Raw genomic sequence first — 21,214 nt, 5'->3', positions numbered from 1 at the left:
GGTGACCAGAACTGTATGCAATACTCCAGCTGCGGCCTAACCAGCATTTTATACATTTCCAGCATTACATCCTTGCTCTTGTATTCTATACCTTGGTTAATGAAGGAAAGCATTCCATATGCCTTCTTCACCACTCTATCTACCTGTCCTGCCCCCTTCAAGGACCTGTGGATATGCAATCCAAGGTCTCTCACTCCCTCTACCCCTCTCAATATCCTCCCATTTATTGTGCATTCCCTCGCTTTGTTTACCCTCCCCAAATGTATTACCTCACACTTCTCTGGATTGAATTCCATTTGCCACTTTTCCGCTCTCTCAACCAAACCATTGATATCTTTCTGGGGTCTACAGCTATCCTGTTCACTATCAGCTACACAGTCAATTTTTGTGTCATCTGCAGATTTCCCAATCATGTCTCCCATATTTAAGTCCAAATCATTAATATATACCACAAACAGCAAGGGACCCGACACTAAGCCCTGTGGAATGTCACTGAAAACAGCTTTCCATTTGCAAAAACAGCTGTCGACTACTACCCTTTGTTTCCTGTCCCTGAGCCAATTTTGGATCTAACCTGCCACATTCCCCTGTATCCCATGGGCTTTTATTTTTCTGATCGGTCTGCTATGTGAGATTTTGTCAAATGCCTTACTAGAATCCATGTAGACCACATCCACTGCAGTACCCTCATCAATCCTCCCTGTTACATCCTCAAAAAATTGAATTAAATTAGTAAGACATGACCTACCCTGAACCATGCTGACTATCCCAGATTAATACTTGCCTTTCTAAGTGGCAATTTATCCTATCTCTCGGAATTGATTCTGATAATTTGCCCTCCACCAAGGTCAGACTGACCAGCCTATAATTATTTGGCCTATCTCTCACACCTTTTTTAAACAATGGTACAACGTTCACAGACCTCCAATCCTCTGGTACCTTACCTGTACCTGGTGAGGATTTGAAGATGATCCTCAGAGCATCTGCTACTTCCTCCCTGGCTTTCTTTAACAACCTGGGATACAAACCACCAGCCCTAGTGATTTATCCACTTTCAAGGAAGTCAGACCCTCCAGTACTTCCTCTCTCATTATGCTTATCACATCTAATATTTCACACTCCACCTCTTTTATTACAATGCCTGCATCAACCCTCTCCTTTGTGAAGACAGAGGCAAAAAACTCATTAAGAACCCTGCCCACATCTTCTGCATCCACGCATAAGTTCCCTTGTACATCTCTGATAGGCCCTACCCTTTCTTTAGTTATCCTCTTGTTCTTAATGTACTGATAAAACACTACAGAAGGTTGTTGAAACCTCTGAGCTTCTTTTGCTTCGCTGCTTGACTCTTTCCTCTAGCAGTAATATTGTTTGAGCTTCTTTGCTATGCAAGAAAACACCTGTTGAGAACTAGCATTTAATTCAGCATCATCAGAGTGTTTGTTTCACTGTACTTCAGTCCAGAACAGTACATTCATTACTTTATTCTAAGCTTTGTGGATGTGATGTGTCAAGATTCAAACCAAGTGATTAAATCCATCAGTCGTATCGCATTCTTGACAGCAAACTGAACCCCTTCAGTAAACTGTGCATCATTTAGGAGGGTTACAATGTCTGTTAAAAGCTATGTTTTCAGTTTCAGTGTGAGCTCTTCTGAGATGAAATCTGAGTAGTATTTCAGGTGAAACCAAGAATTCCAACATCTAATTACTGGCTCTGGAGGAAGGGTGATGTTTTATTCCCCAATTTCAGCCATTTCAGCTGCATTTGCAATGTATTGCCTGTATCAAAGCTTGCAGCTAGGACAGTGTTTGAAGATCTTTTTAATGTAGCTGACCAGTTTGTCAACTTTACCAAGCTCACTTTCCATAGCTCACTGACAAGAGAAATTATGGGCTGGATTTCATGCTCTCCCCCATGGTGAGTTTAAAGTCGGGAAGAGCATTTAATTGAATGGGATGATGGCAGGTGGGGACCCCGCCACCTTCCTGCCTCCACTCCAATTTAGTTGGTGGCTGGAAGGCCCATGGACAGCCTTCTCACCCCACCATCAATTGATGCCCTTAAGGGGCAATTAATGCCCAATTAAGGGCCTCATCCCGCCTCCACTGGTATTACCCCAGTGGCAGGCAGTTGTGTCACCACATGGGACCACGGCAAGCTAACCCATGCGGGTTTATTGCCGGCTCCTGGGGGTGGTGGGGGGGAGGGGGTCTTATGTCCTTTGTTCAAAGGCATTCAGTGCCTGATCGAGGGACCTGGTATCGAGAAGGGGTGGAGGGGCCGCTGCGAGCCATCCTCCTGCCCTTGCTGCTGACCCCCTTACATCCCCTCGTCCACAATCCCCACCATGCAAAACTCTTCCCGCCATGACACACCTGTGGCCTGGGTCCCTTGACAATCCTGGGCCTTGGGTGGGTGCTTTACCGGCAGCAGCCACCACCTCTGCGGTGGTGCTGCTCAGTAAAAGAGCTGCCGACCTCTGATTGGCCACGGTCCTTAATGCCATGGAAGGCCTGCTGCTGCCCAGTTAAGTGCCTGATTGGCAGGTGATGTGGTGGTCCTTCCCGAAAAGAGGCGACGTGGGGCTATTGCCGGCTCTTTAGCCAAGACCCGCTTCCACCTCCGCTGTCAATTTACTCAGGGCGGCGATGGCGAGAAATGACCCCCCCGCCCCCACGCCCCTAGCCAATCAAGGCCCTTAAGTGGCCAATTAACTGTCACTTAAGGGCCTCAGCCCGCAGCCATGAGATTTTATGTTTGGCTGGCAGGCAGCCGAGGCGTCAGAAATCCTGCCTGATAAAACTAGGCAGCCTTTTGGAGGGCTGCCCCCAAAGCCCCAACATCCCCCAACACACAACACGCCCCCTGCCTCCCTAACTGCCCCCCCCTTGACTCACCGGGGTCCGACCGATTGTTCCCGGCGAGGCCCTAAAACTTACCTTTTTTTCCAGGACCATCTTCATCCTGCAGCTAGGTGTAGTCCTACTAGTGGCCACTGCTCCCTGTGGCACTGCTGGGACTAAGAGCTGCCGGCTCACTGATTGGCCAGCAGCTCCATTAGGCAATGTGATAGAAGTCCCACCCAAGACCAAATAAGGGCCTGGGGAGCGAAAAATCCGGTCTGGATCCCCAGGCCTGGTGGAGGCAGGCTCGCCACTGACTTTTCGGCTGATGGATGGAATCCCCCACCCACTGTAAAATTCCAACCCAAGTTCTTCCAATGGCATGTTGGTACTTGCAAAAGCATCCACAAGTTCCATTGTAACCAACTGATGATTTTCTGAGCTCTCTGTCAACTTCTTAAAAAGAAATGAAATCGTTGCTTGATTTTTTGCGTGTTCGGTTTTCAGCAGTGCAGTGTCAGATATTTTCTTTCTGCTGCAAGGGTTTTCGGACTCTAAATGGCACTGAACTGTTGCCCGCTGTGTGTAATCCAGTGAAACACCGCAGTTTGTACAAAACAGTATTCCACCATTAGCATATAGAATTCAGCTTCCAAATTCTTTCACTCGATGTGCTGCAGTAATGGTTGCAGTCGTTTTTGATTTGCTCATTCTGGCATTCTCACTTGGCTAGGAATCTGAAAGTTACACCGGAATCCCTCCCTCATCTACCAATCAGCGAGATGAGCCATGTGTCAACCACTAAAATACGCAATGTTCACAACATGCCCAGCCATCAATGAGGTGAGCCTTGTGTCAATGAACAAAATATGTGATGTTCACAAATTGGCTGCTTTCATGGAGGAGTTGCGATTGCACAGACCATGACGCATTTTTCACAGCTGTGAATTTAGTAGGGCCCTACTCATCATTTATACAGAACAAGACAGCTTAGTCCATGCTAGTCAACTTGCTGTAGGAGAAAGAGCTGGGCAGTGGGACTAATTGGATAACCCTTTCAAAGAGCTGGCACAGCACGATGGGCTGAATGGTCTCCTTCTGAGCGATAGGATGCTATGATTTTATCATAGATTAGATCGCTGAAGTTGATGGCTCATATCTGGTTCTTCAAACTATCCACATAATGGTTAGATTCGACGATCCATGATTCTATAGTATAGATGTATAAGGTCAATGCCTCAAGCCAGGCTTACCTGTTAGCAACTCCATAATCCAGTGCCCTGTGTTAGGCATTTTGGCAAAGATAGCTACTCTGAGCCCACCCCGAGACTGACTGCTCTTCCAGAATACTCAATGACAGTTCAGTGTAGGCCAGAGCCCTCCTTCACTGCAGCCATTTACTCTACTTGCCACAAATCCACTTCACCCATGGGAGAAGTTTGCAATATAGGCAGAAAGCCTTAGTGAACTGGCTCACTGGGGGGATGAAGTGGATTATGCTTAGTGTGACCTAGCTGATAGGCACCAGACATGGACAATACTTATGCTAAATTCCTAAAATCTGCTCCAGGTGAGGGGGCAGATAATAGAGAAGATCTTGATCACCTGAGTCTGAGAATACTAAACGGGATCTAATTTGAGGTCTGTATACCCTTAATGTTCCAGTGCACAGCATGGTTTCTGTTCATAAGGAAGTGGACAGTAATAAGCTGAAAATTAGAAGACTTGCTGATTTCGGTGGCCTTGAATTTGTTTTTTCAGATTATCCACGAGACGGGAGGTTCACTGAACCCATTGCGAAGTGATGTAATGTTGCATATTGTCACCCATTCTATTTGATGTTTTCATTATTGATGTGTTGAGTGACATCAAGCCAAGGGTCAACAATAGCATAGAGTCATAGAGGTATACAGCACAGAAACAGGCCCTTCGGCCCATTGTGTCTGTGCCGGCCATCCAGCACCCAGCTATTCTAATCTCATATTATAGAGTCATATAGGCAAGACTCCGCTAATGCAGGTGCTCATTTCTACTAGTAACTTGGTTGGATATCACCTCAGTATGAAGTTCCCTCCAGGCCCTGCAGTGCCCTTTGTCTGAGCTGTGGAATACTTCCAATATAACCAAAAGAAAGGAAGAACTTGCATTCCTACAGCATCTTTCACATCCTCAGGACATCTCAAAGTAATTTACAACCAATGAACTACTTTTAAAATGCAGTCACTGTTGTAATGTAGGGAAACACGGCAGTGAATATGTGCACAGCAAGCTCCCACAAACAGCAATTTGATGATGACCAGATAATCAGGCTCAGTGACATTGGATGAGTGAAGATTCACAACTGTCTTTAACCAATGGGAAATTGATTCAGGATCATTTTGTGCAATTGTGTGCCCTTGTAGATAAATACAGCACAATGATTCTGTTTCATCTCCCTAACGACCCTCTTGGCCACACAATGCAGTGAATCATTAAATGCTTTTGCAGCAATTCTCAACTGCTCTGAAGAGGTTTCAAGTTCTGCTTTAAAGTTCATTCGATTTTGTCTAACAGCTCTCCTTCCCTGAGCATGTATTGTAGCAGGAGCCTGCTTACTACTGACTGGTCAGAAGACTTCTTTCTCGCTTCAAAACATTTATGATTTTGTTGCAGAGGTGACCAAATTGAGATTGCAAGAATGGGTGTTTGATGGACGCATTTAAAATGATGAAGATATAGGACAGTGTGGGTAGAAACAGACTCGTTCCTGTGGTTGCGGGGTCTAGAAAAAGGGGACACAGACGTAAAATTAAATGTAAAAGATTTAGGACAGACAGCAGGAAATACATGGAGTGTTGAGAAGCTGTAGAATGTAATACAGCTTGTGATTGAAGCAGACAACACGGAATGAACTTTGTTCTGGCGATGGCAGTCCTGGCAGCAGGCCAGAAGATGGAAGGGGACAACCTGCCTCAGCCCTTTCTGGGCCCATGTTGCAATTCCACGGCAAGCGGGCAATTAACTGTCAGCCCTCAGGGACGCCATCCCTTTTAGAGACGAGCGCCTGTCTCCAAGAACTGCCAGCCAATCGGAAGGCCGTCAGCTCTGCAGTGCCAGCAACACCACTGGGAGCAGTGGCCACTGCTAGTACTGCAGGAGGCCCTACAGTACCGAGGACATTCGGGACTCCAGGATAGGCGACTAGGGTTGGGGTTGCCAGGGCCATTCAGGCAGGCCCTGGCGACAGGGTGAGTGTTGGGTTAGTGAGGATGGGGCATGTCTTCCTGGATAGGGGGGCAGGCCTGGGGGTCCTCGATTGCCCGAAAGGAGGGACCGCCCCTGATCCCGCTAGGAGGGCACCAGGTTTTACTGGTGGTGTCTCCCTGCAGCGCCAGGCCCCTCAACCTTCTATTAAATTGAGGTGGAGGCAGGAAGAGGCCCTTCAATGGCCATAATTGGCCACTTTAGGGCCTCAATTGGCCTGAGGTGGGAAGGCCATCTTTGGCCTTCCCCGGCCTGGACTAAATTGGAAGATGTTAGGTAGGCGACGGGCACACTACCCCCCGCCTTCTGACTCAATTTTATGGCCCCCCCCAGAAATTAGAGGAGAGAGAAGCAGTAGTGAATAGATTACTAAAAGAATTGGAAGAGGAATGACAAGGTCGCAAGGAGGATTTAGAAAATCATGGGGTTGAAAAGGAATAGTGGTGTCGCCGACCACAGTTTGTTGAGAGTCAGAGTGTGGACAATCAGCGCCAGAGTGACTCCTGGGCTATAGAAGCACATGCTCAATGCTGCAGGGCAGAAGAGACCAAGGGACAGTGCGCTGACCTAAAGGTTGCATACCAGTGCTTGGTTAAGGAGAAACAGCATAGTCAGTGTCAAGAGGAAAATCATGGTCCTTGCCAGGAAAAAGTGTGCAGATTGAGGGAGGCGCTGAAATGAATTGAGGGTATAGTATGTGCAATGGGAGGAGTGGTGGACACCAGTGATAGTGAATCTGATGATGGGGAAGGAAACAGAAGGGCTGATGAACTGGCAAAAGAGGGAGCTGAGAAGGGTAGTCCCTGGGACCCCATGAATCCGGAATGGTGGCAGCTATAACAGACAAGCAAGAGGCCACATCAGTGCCCCTATCCCCTGATCTTAAGGATGTTCAACATAAGGATCCAGTTACGAAGGCTATCATCAGGGCAAAACAAGAAGGGAAAGAATTGGCAGGACCATGGCAGGCTTGTGACATAATGATGAGGAAAGACATGCTATTCAAGGGAGATAAGTGGGTGGTGCTCGAAGGAGACCAACAGGAAGTGATGCAGTTGACCCACGGAGGCGCTGGCATGGGGCTTCCCGGAAGTGAAGGAACTTGGGAATGTGTCAAACAAGTAGGATGGTGGCCCAGGATGAGATCAGATGTAGAGGGCTATGTGAAGGGATGTTTGGTAGCCTGGCCAATAACCCAGATCCCCCGAAAAGGAAGGCAGAATTAGGAGTGACCTGACGAGTGGAGGCACCCTGGCGGTCAATCCAGATTTATTTTATCGGACCCTTAACAACCACCAAAAGGGGTAATAAGCACTGCCTGGTATTAGTGGACCATTTCACTAAATGTGTGGAGGTTTTCCCCTGTAAGTCAGCCACTGCTTTGTGGACTGCTAGGACTCTGGTCAAGGAGGTGATCGCGAGATGGGGATTGCCTGATACAGTGGAATTGGATCAGGGAAGTCATTTCACTGGACAGGTGATAGAGGCAACTCTAAAATTGCTGGGGATAGAAGGCAAATGGCATGTGTCACACACCCCCAGTCATTGGGGATAGTGGAACGCATGAACAGAACCATGAAAACAGCTCTGCAGAAAGAGTTGTAGGGACGGTCCCAGCGATGGGATGAAGTACTGTCCCTAGCCCTCATACATATCAGAGGACAGAAGTCCAAAGTGACAAGGAAATCCCCCCATGAATTGGTGATGGGGAGGCCCATATGTACCTCCACCCACCTGTTGATACCCACACTGAGGGAACAGCAGGCCCAGGAGGTAACTAAACATAAATTCACCCAAGATCTGTGGAACCAATTGTAATTGTTGCATGAAAGTGCGGCTATTAATATTGGGATGAAGCATCAGCAGAACAAACTACTGCTGACTCCGGGCAAGTCCCAAGATTGGGACACTGGGGACCAAGGCATGGTAAGAAACTTTGCAAGGGTGGGAGTATTTGAACCCTTGTACAAAGGCCCATACCATATTGTGGACAAGGCCAGTCCTATGGTTTACGCCATCCAATTGCTCAAACATGGTAAATGACTCCACATTAACCAAATGAAGAAAGTGCATCTGCCAACCCATGAGACGGGAAAGGTGGCTAGTAGCAGACTCCTTGATAAGATCATTAGTTTGGGACGAGGATGACAATGATAATGACTCAGAAGAGTTGGAAGTGGGCGCCCCTCCAATACCCCATTGGGACTGACAAGGGCGGCGGTGAGGTCGGTGACAATCCGATTGAGGGGAGGATACCCTTCCGATCTTTCCGTTCCATCGAAGTAATCGGAAACGGTGAAAGCCGCAGCATTGGGCTGAATTCTTTATGGATGTCTAACCCCTCTGGCAAGGCCTTTGAGTAAAAGAGCCTTAGCAACGTGTAAATATTTTGTCTTGCAGAATTATTCACAGCTGACCAGTGACGACTGGAGAGGCCCATTATATCTTGCAGAATGCTACTCATCACACTGATAGCACTGGGATTGGGGACAGGTGGAAGTTCAGTACATAGGAGTCACAAAATAAATTGCTGTAGGAGCGAAGGCTCAGATGGCATAAAGATAGATGGTAACTATCAGGGCAATATGGACACAACCAGTAGGATTGTGGTGAACGTCACCATTGGGCAATGGGTATGTGTCAAGTGTCTGGAGGGAAACAAGATCGAGGTCCCCCTCCAAGGGTAAATACCTGCTCCTGCTCTCCGTGAGAGAGCCCTGCAGCGAGAGTGACTGTAAAGTCCAATTGAAGTGTGTAAGACCAGGGGGCAGGTTGATCCTCCCCAGAACGGGAGGGGTAACACCGATAATAGTGTCATGTATCGGCAAGAATGAGTAAAGGCAAAACACTGCGGCCACAATTAACAGATTTCCCTTGCCCAGCATTAAGCACTGGACCAGAGAATGGACTAGTGTTGACAAAAACGAATAAAGTTTTGTATGACAATGTACACCCGTGGTCCTAAACATCTCAGATTTGGGATTACCCCTGTGGTGTTCAAATCTGACTAGAACAAAATATGAAAGATTGGTGAAGCGAGTGATCGAACAGGAAACCCAGGCACAGGGGTCCCAGGCCAGAGCTCCGGAGGGAGACTGGGCTTGGAGACATGTGACCGGGCCGAGACGAGGTTCTTGGGGAAATTTGAGAAGGAGGAAAAAAGAGGATTGGTGAATGATGTAATAACAGGTTTTAATACTGGGACAGGAGTAGTAAACACCCTAGACATAGCCAATTTGGACCAAAAGGTTAGGACCCTCAGCACTCAGCTGAAAGAAATTCTAAGGGACAGACAAAAGATCCAAACAGATGGGTTCCAGAATGCCCAAAGACTGACCAAATGGGTTAAATTGTTGGTGCCCAGCATGGAGGATCATGCGAAAACAATCAATAAATTGTCTCGGGAAGTGGAGGAGTCAGGAAAGAGAGCAGCTAAGAAAGACGCCTGTTCGACCTATGATAGTTGGGTTATCGAAAAGAACCGGGAAAACCTGAGGCAAATTCACCAAGGCGAGGTACCCCTCTGGATCAGTAATGATCAGGTTAAGAATTTGGTTTTGAAACACACCAATCTGACTGGTTGCCAACTCAGGGGAATGTTATTGGGAATGGTACTGCAATATCTATTATCACTGTGAATCATGCACCTAAGGATGAATACAGAATGGATGCAGAACTGGCTCAGTCACAGAAGACAGAGGGTATCAGTGGATGGGTGTTTTTCTGAATGGAGGGCTGTGACTAGTGGTGTTCCACAGGGATCAGTGCTGGGACTTTTGCTGTTTGTAGTATATATAAATGATTTGGAGGAAAATGTAGCTGGTCTGATTAGTAAGTTTGCGGACGACACAAAGGTTGGTGGAGTTGCGGACAGTGATGAGGATTGTCAGAGGATACAGCAGGATATAGATCGGTTGGAGACTTGTGCAGAGAAATGGCAGATGGAGTTTAATCCGGACAAATGTGAGGTAATGCATTTTGGAAGGTCTAATGCAGGTGGGAAGTATACAGTAAATGGCAGAACCCTTAGGAGTATTGACAGGCAGAGAGATCTGGGCGTACAGGTCCACAGGTCACTGAAAGTGGCAACGCAGGTGGATAAGGTAGTCAAGAAGGCATACGGCATGCTTGCCTTCATCGGTCGGGGCATAGAGTATAAAAATTGGCAAGTCATGCTGCAGCTGTACAGAACTTTAGTTAGGCCACACTTAGAATATTGCGTGCAATTCTGGTCGTCACACTACCAGAAGGACGTGGAGGATTTGGAAAGGGTACAGAGGAGGTTTACCAGGATGTTGCCTGGTCTGGACGGCATTAGCTATGAGGAGAGGTTGGATAAACTCAGATTGTTTTCACTGGAACAACGGAGGTGGAGGGGTGACATGATAGAGGTTTACAAAGTTATAAGCGGCATAGACAGAGTGGATAGTCAGAAGCTTTTTCCCAGGGTGGAAGAGTCAGTTACTCGGGGACATAGGTTTAAGGTGAGAGGGGCAAAGTTTAGAGGGGATGTGCGAGGCAAGTTCTTTACACAGGGGGTGGTGAGTGCCTGGAACTTGCTGCCGGGGAAGGTGGTGGAAGCAGGTACGATAGCGATGTTTAAGAGGCATCTTGACAAATACATGAATAGGAAGGGAATAGAGGGATACGGACCCCGGAAGTGCAGAAGGTTTTAGTTTAGGCAGGCATCAAGATCGGCGCAGGCTTGGAGGGCTGAATGGCCTGTTCCTGTGCTGTACTGTTCTTTGTTCTTTGTTCTTGTTCTAATACTGGGTGGAGAACATTGGAGTAATGAGGGAAGAACACCATGTTGTGTATCATCACATTCACCCCTATGCGGTCCACTCTAGGAAAGTAATGTTGGGAATATCATTGAGAGGATGTTGTATGGGAGAATCGACTATAGTGTGTTCACATCCTGTCTATGCCACTGAGGAAACATTCTGTGGTTTTAATGCAACAGTTAATTGCACTGTGGAGGCAGTATTGGCGGTTATGAGTCCAACTAGGTTGGCTTACACGAGTAAGGGGAAATATTGTGTGACTATCTCCCAGACATCATTCTGGCACGGTAGGACACAGTGCCTCCTAGAGAATAGTACAGTATGTCTTACCCCAATGCTTCCCTCAAGGATAGGCCAGGTGGAACTGGTGGACATACACAGGCGACAGGTAGTGGTCCTCAATTCTACTGAAAGTTTGAGGAACCATCTGGAACTGTATGTTAGCCAATTCTCATACCCCATAACCCCATTGCCAGAGGTTAGACAAGGGCTGGACTAAGTACATAAGATTTATTACATCCTCCAGCAAAGGTTTGGGCAAGTGTAACGGAACATTGAGAAAATACAGGTGACCACCTGGTGGGCGGACCCGTGGGACTGGGGTATTAACGTGTCAGTTCACCCCTGGATCAGAATATTCTCACATGTTCTGATTGTAGCCCAGCTTGTGGTGTTGCTCTGCTTCCTCATCATCCTCTGTCAGCTAAGGCGACGAACTAAGAAACGGGAAAAGCAAGCACTTATACGAGAGGTTTTCCAAGAAGGGACTCCTCGGGGGAGGTCGGAGGATCACAAGTTGGAAGGTTTCATCGAAACCTAAATGGACCCTGAAGGGGCCAGGTAAGGTTTAAAGGGTGGAGCTCTGTCGGCGACCACCATTCAACCCATGAACTGTATGTGACCTGTTATGTGGGGAAATAATGTGTGCGGCTAAAAGTGGCTAACATACAGTTCCAGGATGTTGCCTGGGCTGGAACATTTCAGCTATGAAGAGAGACTGGATAGGCTAGGGTGATTTTCCTTAGAGCAGAGAAGGCTAAGGGGGGACCTGATTGAGATGTACAAAATTATGAGGGGCATAGATAGGGTAGATAGGAAGAAACCTTTTCCCTTAGTGGAGGGATCAATAACCAGGGGGCATAGATTTAAGGTAAGGGGCAGGAGGTTTAGAGGAGATTTGAGGAAACATTTTTCACCCAAAGGGTGGTTGGAATCTGGAACATACTGCCTGAAGAGATGGTAGAGGCAGGAACCCTCACAACATTTAAGAAGTATTTAGATGAGCACTTGAAATGCCATAGCAAAAAAGGCTACAGGCCAAGTGCTGGAAAATGGGATTAGAATAGATAGGCTTGATGGCCAGCATGGACACGGTGGGCTGAAGGGCCTGTTTCTGTGCAGTATAACTCTATGACTCTATGTAAACAAGTCCACAGCAGGGAAGTACCCCATCTAAAAACATTCACTTCCTCCACCACAGACGCAGTGTGCATCTATAAGATGCACTGCAGCAATGCACCAAGGCTCCTTAGACAGCACCTTCCAAACCCGCGACCTCTACCAACTAGAAGGACAAGGGCAGCAAATGCATGGGAATACCACCATCTGCAAGTTCCCCTCCAAGTCACACACCATCCTGACTTGGAACTATATCGCCATTCCTTCACTGTTGCTGGGTCAAAATCCTGGAACTCCCTTCCTAACAGCACTGTGGGTGTACCTACCCCACATGGACTGCAGTGGTTCAAGAAGGCAGATCACCACCACCTTCTCAAGGGCAGTTCGGGATGAGCAATAAATGCTGGCCTGGCCAGTGACGCCCACATCCCATGAATGAATAAAAAAAAAGTAGGGATGTGCTGAGACAGAAATGTGATGTAACTGAACTGTAAAGGGGTAATGGATGTACTAACATCTGCAAGCTTTGATGAAGACATATTTACAACCAGGTGAGAAATGTATCTAGGGGTCTGTTACTATCTTCACCTGGTCTTATTGTAACAGGGTTTAATTTTAAACACACTGTGCTTTGAGCTCCCCATTTGTGAATTCTTGTTCACAGCTTTCCAATTATCAGGCAAAGAAATGAGCACGAACAGGTTTTCTTTGGTTTAAAGAAGAAAAGTGAAATTTATTTAACTTACTTAAACTCTAATACAGTTCACGCCTACGGATATATGATGCACCCACGCTAGCATGCACACACGATATACACATGCAGATAGGGACAGAAAAGAGAAGAAGAAAAGATAAACTGGACCAGTTTGAGGCAATATCGTGTTACTGTGATTCGCTCATGGTATAGTCCTTTTGTAGGTAATTCTTGCGTTTTGTTGGGGCCCAGTATTCTGCTTAAACCTTGTTCACGTAGGAAACCTTCCTCTCTTTGAGGTTCACGTGCCTTCACAAGATTAAGTTCCCTCAGATATGAGCAGGCAGACAGGAGAGGAGGTAATTCGTGCTTCAGTTCCAGAAGCACACAGCGTTCCCTGTTCAAATCCTTTGTTGGAAGTTCAAATCTCAGCAGCCAGCTAGTCATGTGACTCAAACTGGTCTGACCACTTCTTCTGCGTATTGGGGAAGCAACAACTGGGTTTTTTGTTCCAACACTGCTAGTTACTATGCAAATGTCTTTCCGGTCAGGGGCATGCAATTTTAAGTTTTAATGTTCATGTGGTGAAATAATGTGTGCCTCAGTCTTGGAGGTGAGGTCTAAACATGTCTAAACGTACTGCTAAATTTGTAACAGATGCACCATGTGAGCTGGTTGCTTGGAGATTGACAATCAACAGCTGATTGACCGATCACTGTACATCGGGTAGTCAGGTCCAGCCCATTCCAAGCTGATCACGCAGGCTGCAGGTACGAAACAGGGTATAAGAAAGCATGCTCCGACGTGCTGGCTGGCAAGCTCAGGAAAAAGTAGTCTGATCAACTACTTGGAGAATCGGAAGGGGAGGACTGATCACCTGCTCCGTTCTGACTCTCGGATGAACGTAAGTAACCTAGCTTACGTGGATGTGTGAGTATAATCTCAGTTGAAGATAAGGTTTTGAAACGCTGAATAAACGTGCTATGTGTGAGCAATAATTTGGTGGTCTTGAGTCGTTGATACCCAGAGTAAACCTCCGGACCAGTAGTATGGATAGGCTACACCATTCATGTGCCACAATTCAGTGATGGTATCCACAAGGAATAATTTCTGCATTGATAACCAACACCATCTGTCCACCATCAACACTAACTAAAGCTGTTCCAAAGCTTTCCGTCTGTCTGAATCAAGAGATAGCTCAACATTTTCAAATGAAAGAGATCTTTATTAGCACCCTCCAGCACCTATCTGCCTGTGATTGTGACTAGGCCAAGCTCTCGAGTCACCCAAGCAAGACTGAAAATGGGTGAGAAGCATTTCCATTCTGTTTGACTCTCAGGTTAGCTGAAAACACGCATACTATCCATCCCCAGGATTACCTTGTTTAAGCTCTGGAACACTATCCACTTAAGTCCCTAACCTGAATCCACCTGTTCCTAACTCCTTAAATCATGTTTTGAGCACCTCAAAAATTAATTTGTCAAATGCTCTCATCAGACTCCCTACCTCTGCCTTCAGAAACTTTCGAAGCTGCATCATGACCCATTTTCACTACCTCAAATAATCCCGTACATCTACTATTTCTTTTCAAGTTTGACTGACTCCCTATTCCTGTGTGAATTATTTTCAAGAGCCTCATTCTTGGCTACAAGATATTAAGGGGAACAGATAGGGTAAACTGAGAGAAACTATTTCTGCTGGGTGGGGAGTCTGGGACGAGGAGGCATAGTCTAGAAATTAGAGCCCAATCTTGGTCATAGAGTCATTATGACACAGAAGGAGGCGATTCAGCCCATCAAATCCATGCAAGCTCTTTGCATAGCAATCCAGTCAGTCTCATTCCACAGCTTTATCCCTCAAGTGCCCATCCAATTTCCTTTCAAAATCATTGATTGTCTCTGCTTCCACCACCCTCATGGTCTGCAAGTTCCAGGTCATTACCACCTGCTGCATAAAAAAGTTCTTCCTCACATCCCCCTGCATCTCTTGAATAAAACCTTAAATATATACCCTCTAGTTCTTGTACCATCAGCTAATGGGAACAACTTTTCTTTGTCTACCTTATCTAAACCTGTCATAATCTTGTACACCTCTATCAAGTCTCACCTCAATTTCTTTTGCTCCAAGGAGAATAACCCCAGATTCTCCAATCTAACCTTGTAGCTACAATCCCTTATCCCTGGAATGATTCTGGTAAATCTCCTCAGCACCTTCTCAAGAACTCTCACATCCTTCTTAAAGTGTGGAGACCAGAACTGGACAATGTCTATCTATCCTATCTTCTCTCATTATGAGTCTTGGACTCATCTTCTGTCCCATAATAACTCAATATTGCCCATCGCCCCAACTGTCACTGGCTCCCTGTCCTCCAATGCTTAAGACTTAAAATGTTATCCTTTCTCCAAATGCCTCCAACACTTCATTCCACCCTATGTCTGGAAAACTCCACAGCCTTACACCCCAACCTAAAAGTATCAGTTCTCCAATTCCGGCCACTGGGAGCAGAACAACAGGAGTAGGTCATTTCGGCCTCGAGTCTGTTCCACCATTCAATGAAATCATGGCTGATCTGTAATCTAACTCTCTATACCAGTCTTTGTCCCCTATCCCTTAATATCTTTGGTTAACAAAAATCTATCTGTCTCAGTTTTAAAATTAACAATTGATCTAGCAGCAATTTCCATTTGTGGAAGTGAGTTCCAAGCATCGACTATAATAAAAACAGAAAGTGCTGGAAGTTCTCAGCAGGTCAGGCAGCATCTGTGGAGAGAGAAGCAAAGTTAATGTTTCAGGTCAGTGACCTTTCATCAGAACTGGCAAAAGTTAGAAAAGAATTAGGTTTAAGCAAGTGAAGGGATGGGGGGGGGGATGGTCAGGAAGAGAACAAAAGGGGAAGTGTATGTTATATATGTATATATTGTTATGCTATCTGTAAGGTGTTAGGAACTAATTGGCTAGGAACCAGTTGTTATGTGTAAGTGTTCCAGTGGGGGGGCCTCATTCACGGCTGCACTGGGGAGTCATGTTATATGTAACACAAGAACCAGTTGAATCGGGTTCGAGAGCACAGAGCATGGTTCTATAATAAACACAACTGACTCCAGCCTTTTCCAAGTTTAAAGTGTGATTCTTTCCAACATCTGGGAACCAGAAAACAACATAAAGGTAAAACATGGTGGCAGCGAGTGTCTGTGAGTAAACTGACAACATTTTTTAAAGCATCAGATTGAGAAAATGACCCAAATTAGTGCCAGAGAGAGAGAAAGAAAAACTGATTGACTTGGGTGAAAACTCGAAAAAAAAATGAAATGTCAGCCGGGACAGGAATAAATGCAAAGCTACAGCCGATCATGAATTGGGAAGCTGATGATGTCTTAGAGGCATTTGAGAAGTTTAAACAAAAGTGCAATTTGGCATTCAGTAGTTTCCTCAAAGGCACCAGTGAAGAGGAGAGGGTCAACTGTATCCTTCTGTGGACTGGAGATAAAGGATTACATTTATTTAACAGCTGAGACCTAAGCTAAGAGGACAGCAGAAGGGGCGGCACAGTGGCGCAGTGGTTAGCACCGCAGCCTCACAGCTCCAGCGACCCGGGTTCAATTCTGGGTACTGCCTGTGTGGAGTTTGCAAGTTCTCCCTGTGTCTGCGTGGGTTTCCTCCGGGTGCTCTGGTTTCCTCCCACTTGCCAAAGACTTGCAGGTTGATAGGTAAATTCGCCATTATAAATTGCCCCTAGTATAGGTAGGTGGTAGGGAAATATAGGGACATGTGGGGATGTGGTAGGAATATGGAATTAGTGTAGGATTAGTATAAATGGATGGTTGATGGTCGGCACAGACTCAGTGGGCCGAAGGGCCTGTTTCAGTGCTGTATCTCTAAACTAAACTAAACAGAAACTCAGACAAAATTTTTGAAAGATTCAGCTACCATCTCCAGCCAAAATCAAATCATCGAATACACCAATATGAATTTCAAGGACTCAGATAGGAACTAGGTGAGCCTATTGACAATTTTGTGGCAAGATTGAAAAATGCAGCCAGGAAATATAAATTTAAGGATACAGATGAATGGCTGATAGATCAACTCATTTGGGGTTCTGCACATATTGAAGTACAGAAAGCTCTAATCGGACAGGACAAGCTCACAATATCGTAGGCTGCAGACACTGCCAGATTACATGAAGCCATGAGCAGACAGATGAAGAGTCTGATCTCCCAAATGACTAGCCTTCAGTTAAGCCAATAGACAGGCAACAGAGTGAAACAACAACTAAAGAATGTACATCAAACAGAGAGAAAGGCGTGAAGGAGCTGTGGACGACCACATGAATTGACAGATAGAAGAAAATGTCCCGCATATGGATCAATCTTCAGAGCTTGCGGAAAGACCAATCACTGGGAAAAGATGTGCAGAACAAGGTAAGAAGGTGGTAGACAAGTCATCAGAGCCAGAGTAACAGAGTGAAGGAATAGGGAAAGAAACCAAAACATCCATACCCTGGAAGGTGTTGATGGGTTTGAGAACATGATGGACATAGAAACCATAGAATTGCACAAAATGTCTGGATGTGACAGTTCCCAGAGAAAAGAAATTCACACAACCATTCAGATCAGGAAGAGGCTGAGAAATAAGCCCACAATGATAAATCTGAAGGTGAAGATCGATACTGGAGTGCAGAGTAACATCATCCCGCTCAGACTATACCAGCAGATCTTTCCTGAAAATTTGGAGAAAAATGGTGATCCAAGGGAAGGTGCTCTGAAACTAAACAATGTCATGCTAACAGCATACGGGGGAACTGAGATTTGACAGCTAGGAACAACCCAAATCAGATGGACACACAAAGGAAAAGATGATAACTGTTTGTTCAACGTCACAGAAACTGATGGTCCAGCTATCCGGGGGATTGAGCAGCTGTGAAGAGCTGCAGATTATCTCAGTAAACCATGAAGTGAAGGAAGCGACACTGAGTGTTGACGATAGTACACCCGGTGAAAAGTGCCCTCCGATCAGAAGCAAAGAAGATCTGGTACAAATGCACCCAGAGTGTTTTGATGAGATGGTTGGATGCTTCGAAGATTTTGAGTATCACATCACTATTGACCCAGCGATGAAACCAGTGATTCATCCCCGATGTAAAGTACCAGTAGAACTAAAAGGAAAGATTGAAAGAGAGCTCCAAGAAATGAAAGAAAAGAAGGTGATCGCCAGAGTTACAGAGCCTATAGACTGGGTAAATTCCATCATGGTGAGAGAGAAGCCAAATGAATGGCTAAGAACTTGCCTAGATAGAACAAACAAAGATAATTACAGCACAGGAACAGGCCCTTCGGCCCTCCAAGCCTGCGCCGATCCAGATCCTCTCTCTAAACATGTCGCCTATTTTCTAAGCTTCTGTATCTCTTTTCTTCCTGCCCATTCATGTATCTGTCCAGATACATCTTAAAAGACTCCATCGTGCCCGCATCTACCACCTCCGCTGGCAATGCGTTCCAGGTGCCCACCACCCTCTGCGTAAAGAACTTTCCACGCATATCCCCCCTAAACTTTTCCCCTTTCACTTTGAACTCGTGTCCTCTAGTAATTGAAACCCCCACTCTGGGAAAAAGCTTCTTGCTATCCACCCTGTCTATACCTCTCATGATTTTGTACACCTCAATCAGGTCCCCCCTCAACCTCCGTCTTTCTAATGAAAATAATCCTAATCTACTCAACCTCTCTTCATAGCTAGCGCCCTCCATACCAGGCAACATCCTGGTGAACCTCCTCTGCACCCTCTCCAAAGCATCCACATCCTTTTGATAATGTGGCGACCAGAACTGTACGCAGTATTCCAAATGTGGTCGAACCAAAGTCCTATACAACTGTAACATGACCTGCCAACTCTTGTACTCAATGCCCCGTCCGATGAAGGAAAGCATGCCGTATGCCTTCTTGACCACTCTATTTACCTGCGTTGCCACCTTCAGGGAACAGTGGACCTGAACACCCAAATCTCTCTGGACATCAATTTTCCCCAGGACTTTTCCATTTACTGTATAGTTCACTCTTGAATTGGATCTTCCAAAATGCATCACCTCGCATTTGCCCTGATTGAACTCCATCTGCCATTTCTCTGCCCAACTCTCCAATCTATCTATATTCTGCTGTATTCTCTGACAGTCCCCTTCACTATCTGCTACTCCACCAATCTTAGTGTCGTCTGCAAATTTGCTAATCAGTCCACCTATACTTTCCTCCAAATCATTAATGTATATCACAAACAACAGTGGTCCCAGCACGGATCCCTGTGGAACACCACTGGTCACACGTCTCCATTTTGAGAAACTCCCTTCTCCTGCTACTCTCTGTCTCCTGTTGCCCAGCCAGTTCTTTATCCATCTAGCTAGTACACCTTGGACCCCAAGCGCCTTCACTTTCTCCATCAGCCTGCCATGGGGAACCTTATCAAACGCCTTACTGAAGTCCATGTATATGACATCGACAGCCCTTCCGTCATCAATCAACTTTGTCACTTCCTCAAAGAATTCTATTAAGTTGGTAAGACATGACCTTCCCTGCACAAAACCATGTTGCCTATCACTGATGAGCCCATTTTCTTCCAAATGGGAATAGATCCTATCCCTCAGTATCTTCTCCAGCAGCTTCCCTACCACTGACGTCAGGCTCACCGGTCTATAATTACCTGGATTATCCCTGCTACCCTTCTTAAACAAGGGGACAACATTAGCAATTCTCCAGTCCTCCGGGACCTCACCCGTGTTTAAGGATGCTGCAAAGATATCTGTTAAGGCCCCAGCTATTTCCTCTCTTGCTTCCTTCAGTAACCTGGGATAGATCCCATCCGGACCTGGGGACTTGTCCACCTTAATGCCCTTTAGAATACCCAACACTTCCTCCCTCCTTATGCCGACTTGACCAAGAGTAATCAAACATCTGTTCCTAACCTCAACATCCGTCATGTCCCTCTCCTCGGTGAATACCGATGCAAAGTACTCGTTTAGAATCTCACCCATTTTCTCTGAGTCCAAGCATAACATTCCTCCTTTGTCCTTTAGTGGGCCAATCCTTTCTCTAGATACCCTCTTTCTCCTTATATATGAATAAAAGGCTTTGGGATTTTCCTTAACCCTGTTTGCTAAAGATATTTCATGACCCCTTTTAGCCCTCTTAATTCCTCGTTTCAGATTGGTCCTACATTCCCGATATTCTTTCAAAGCTTCGTCTTTCATCAGCCGCCTTGACCTTATGTATGCTTCCTTTTTCCTCTTAGCTAGTCTCACAATTTCACCTGTCATCCATGGTTCCCTAATCTTGCCATTTCTATCCCTCATTTTCACAGGAACATGTCTCTCCTGCACGCTAATCAACCTCTCTTTAAAAGCCTCCCACATATCACATGTGGATTTACCTTCAAACAGCTGCTCCCAATCTACATTTCCCAGCTCCTGCCGAATTTTGGTATAGTTGGCCTTCCCCCAATTTAGCACTCTTCCTTTTGGACCACTCTCGTCCATGAGTATTTTAAAGCTTACGGAATTGTGATCACTATTCCCAAAGTAGTCCCCTACTGAAACTTCAACAACCTGGCCGGGCTCATTCCCCAACACCAGGTCCAGTATGGCCCCTTCCCGAGTTGGACTATTTACATACTGCTCTAGAAAACCCTCCTGGATGCTCCTTACAAATTCTGCTCCATCTGGACCTCTAACACTAAGTGAATCCCAGTCAATGTTGGGAAAATTAAAATCTCCTATCACCACCACCCTGTTGCTCCTACATCTTTCCATAATCTGTTTACATATTTGTACCTCTATCTCACGCTCGCTGTTGGGAGGCCTGTAGTACAGCCCCAACATTGTTACCGCACCCTTCCTATTTCTGAGTTCTGTCCATATTGCCTCACTGCTCGAGTCCTCCATAGTGCCCTCCTTCAGCACAGCTGTGATATCCTCTTTGACCAGTAATGCAACTCCTCCACCCTCTCTATCCCGCCTGAAGCATCGATATCCTGGGATATTTAGTTGCCAATCATGCCCTTCCCTCAAACAAGTCTCAGTAATAGCAATAACATCATACTCCCAGGTACTAATCCAAGCCCTAAGTTCATCTGCCTTACCAACTACACTTCTTGCATTAAAACAAATGCACCTCAGACCACCAGTCCCTTTATATTCATCATCTGCTCCCTGCCTGCTCTTCCCCTTAGTCACACTGACTTCATTATCTAGTTTCTTACAGGCTTTTGT

This window comes from Heterodontus francisci, chromosome 11 (assembly GCF_036365525.1).
Source record: "Heterodontus francisci isolate sHetFra1 chromosome 11, sHetFra1.hap1, whole genome shotgun sequence".
In the NCBI taxonomy this organism is placed as follows: Eukaryota; Metazoa; Chordata; class Chondrichthyes; order Heterodontiformes; family Heterodontidae; genus Heterodontus; species Heterodontus francisci.
This window is presented reverse-complemented; position numbering follows the sequence as displayed.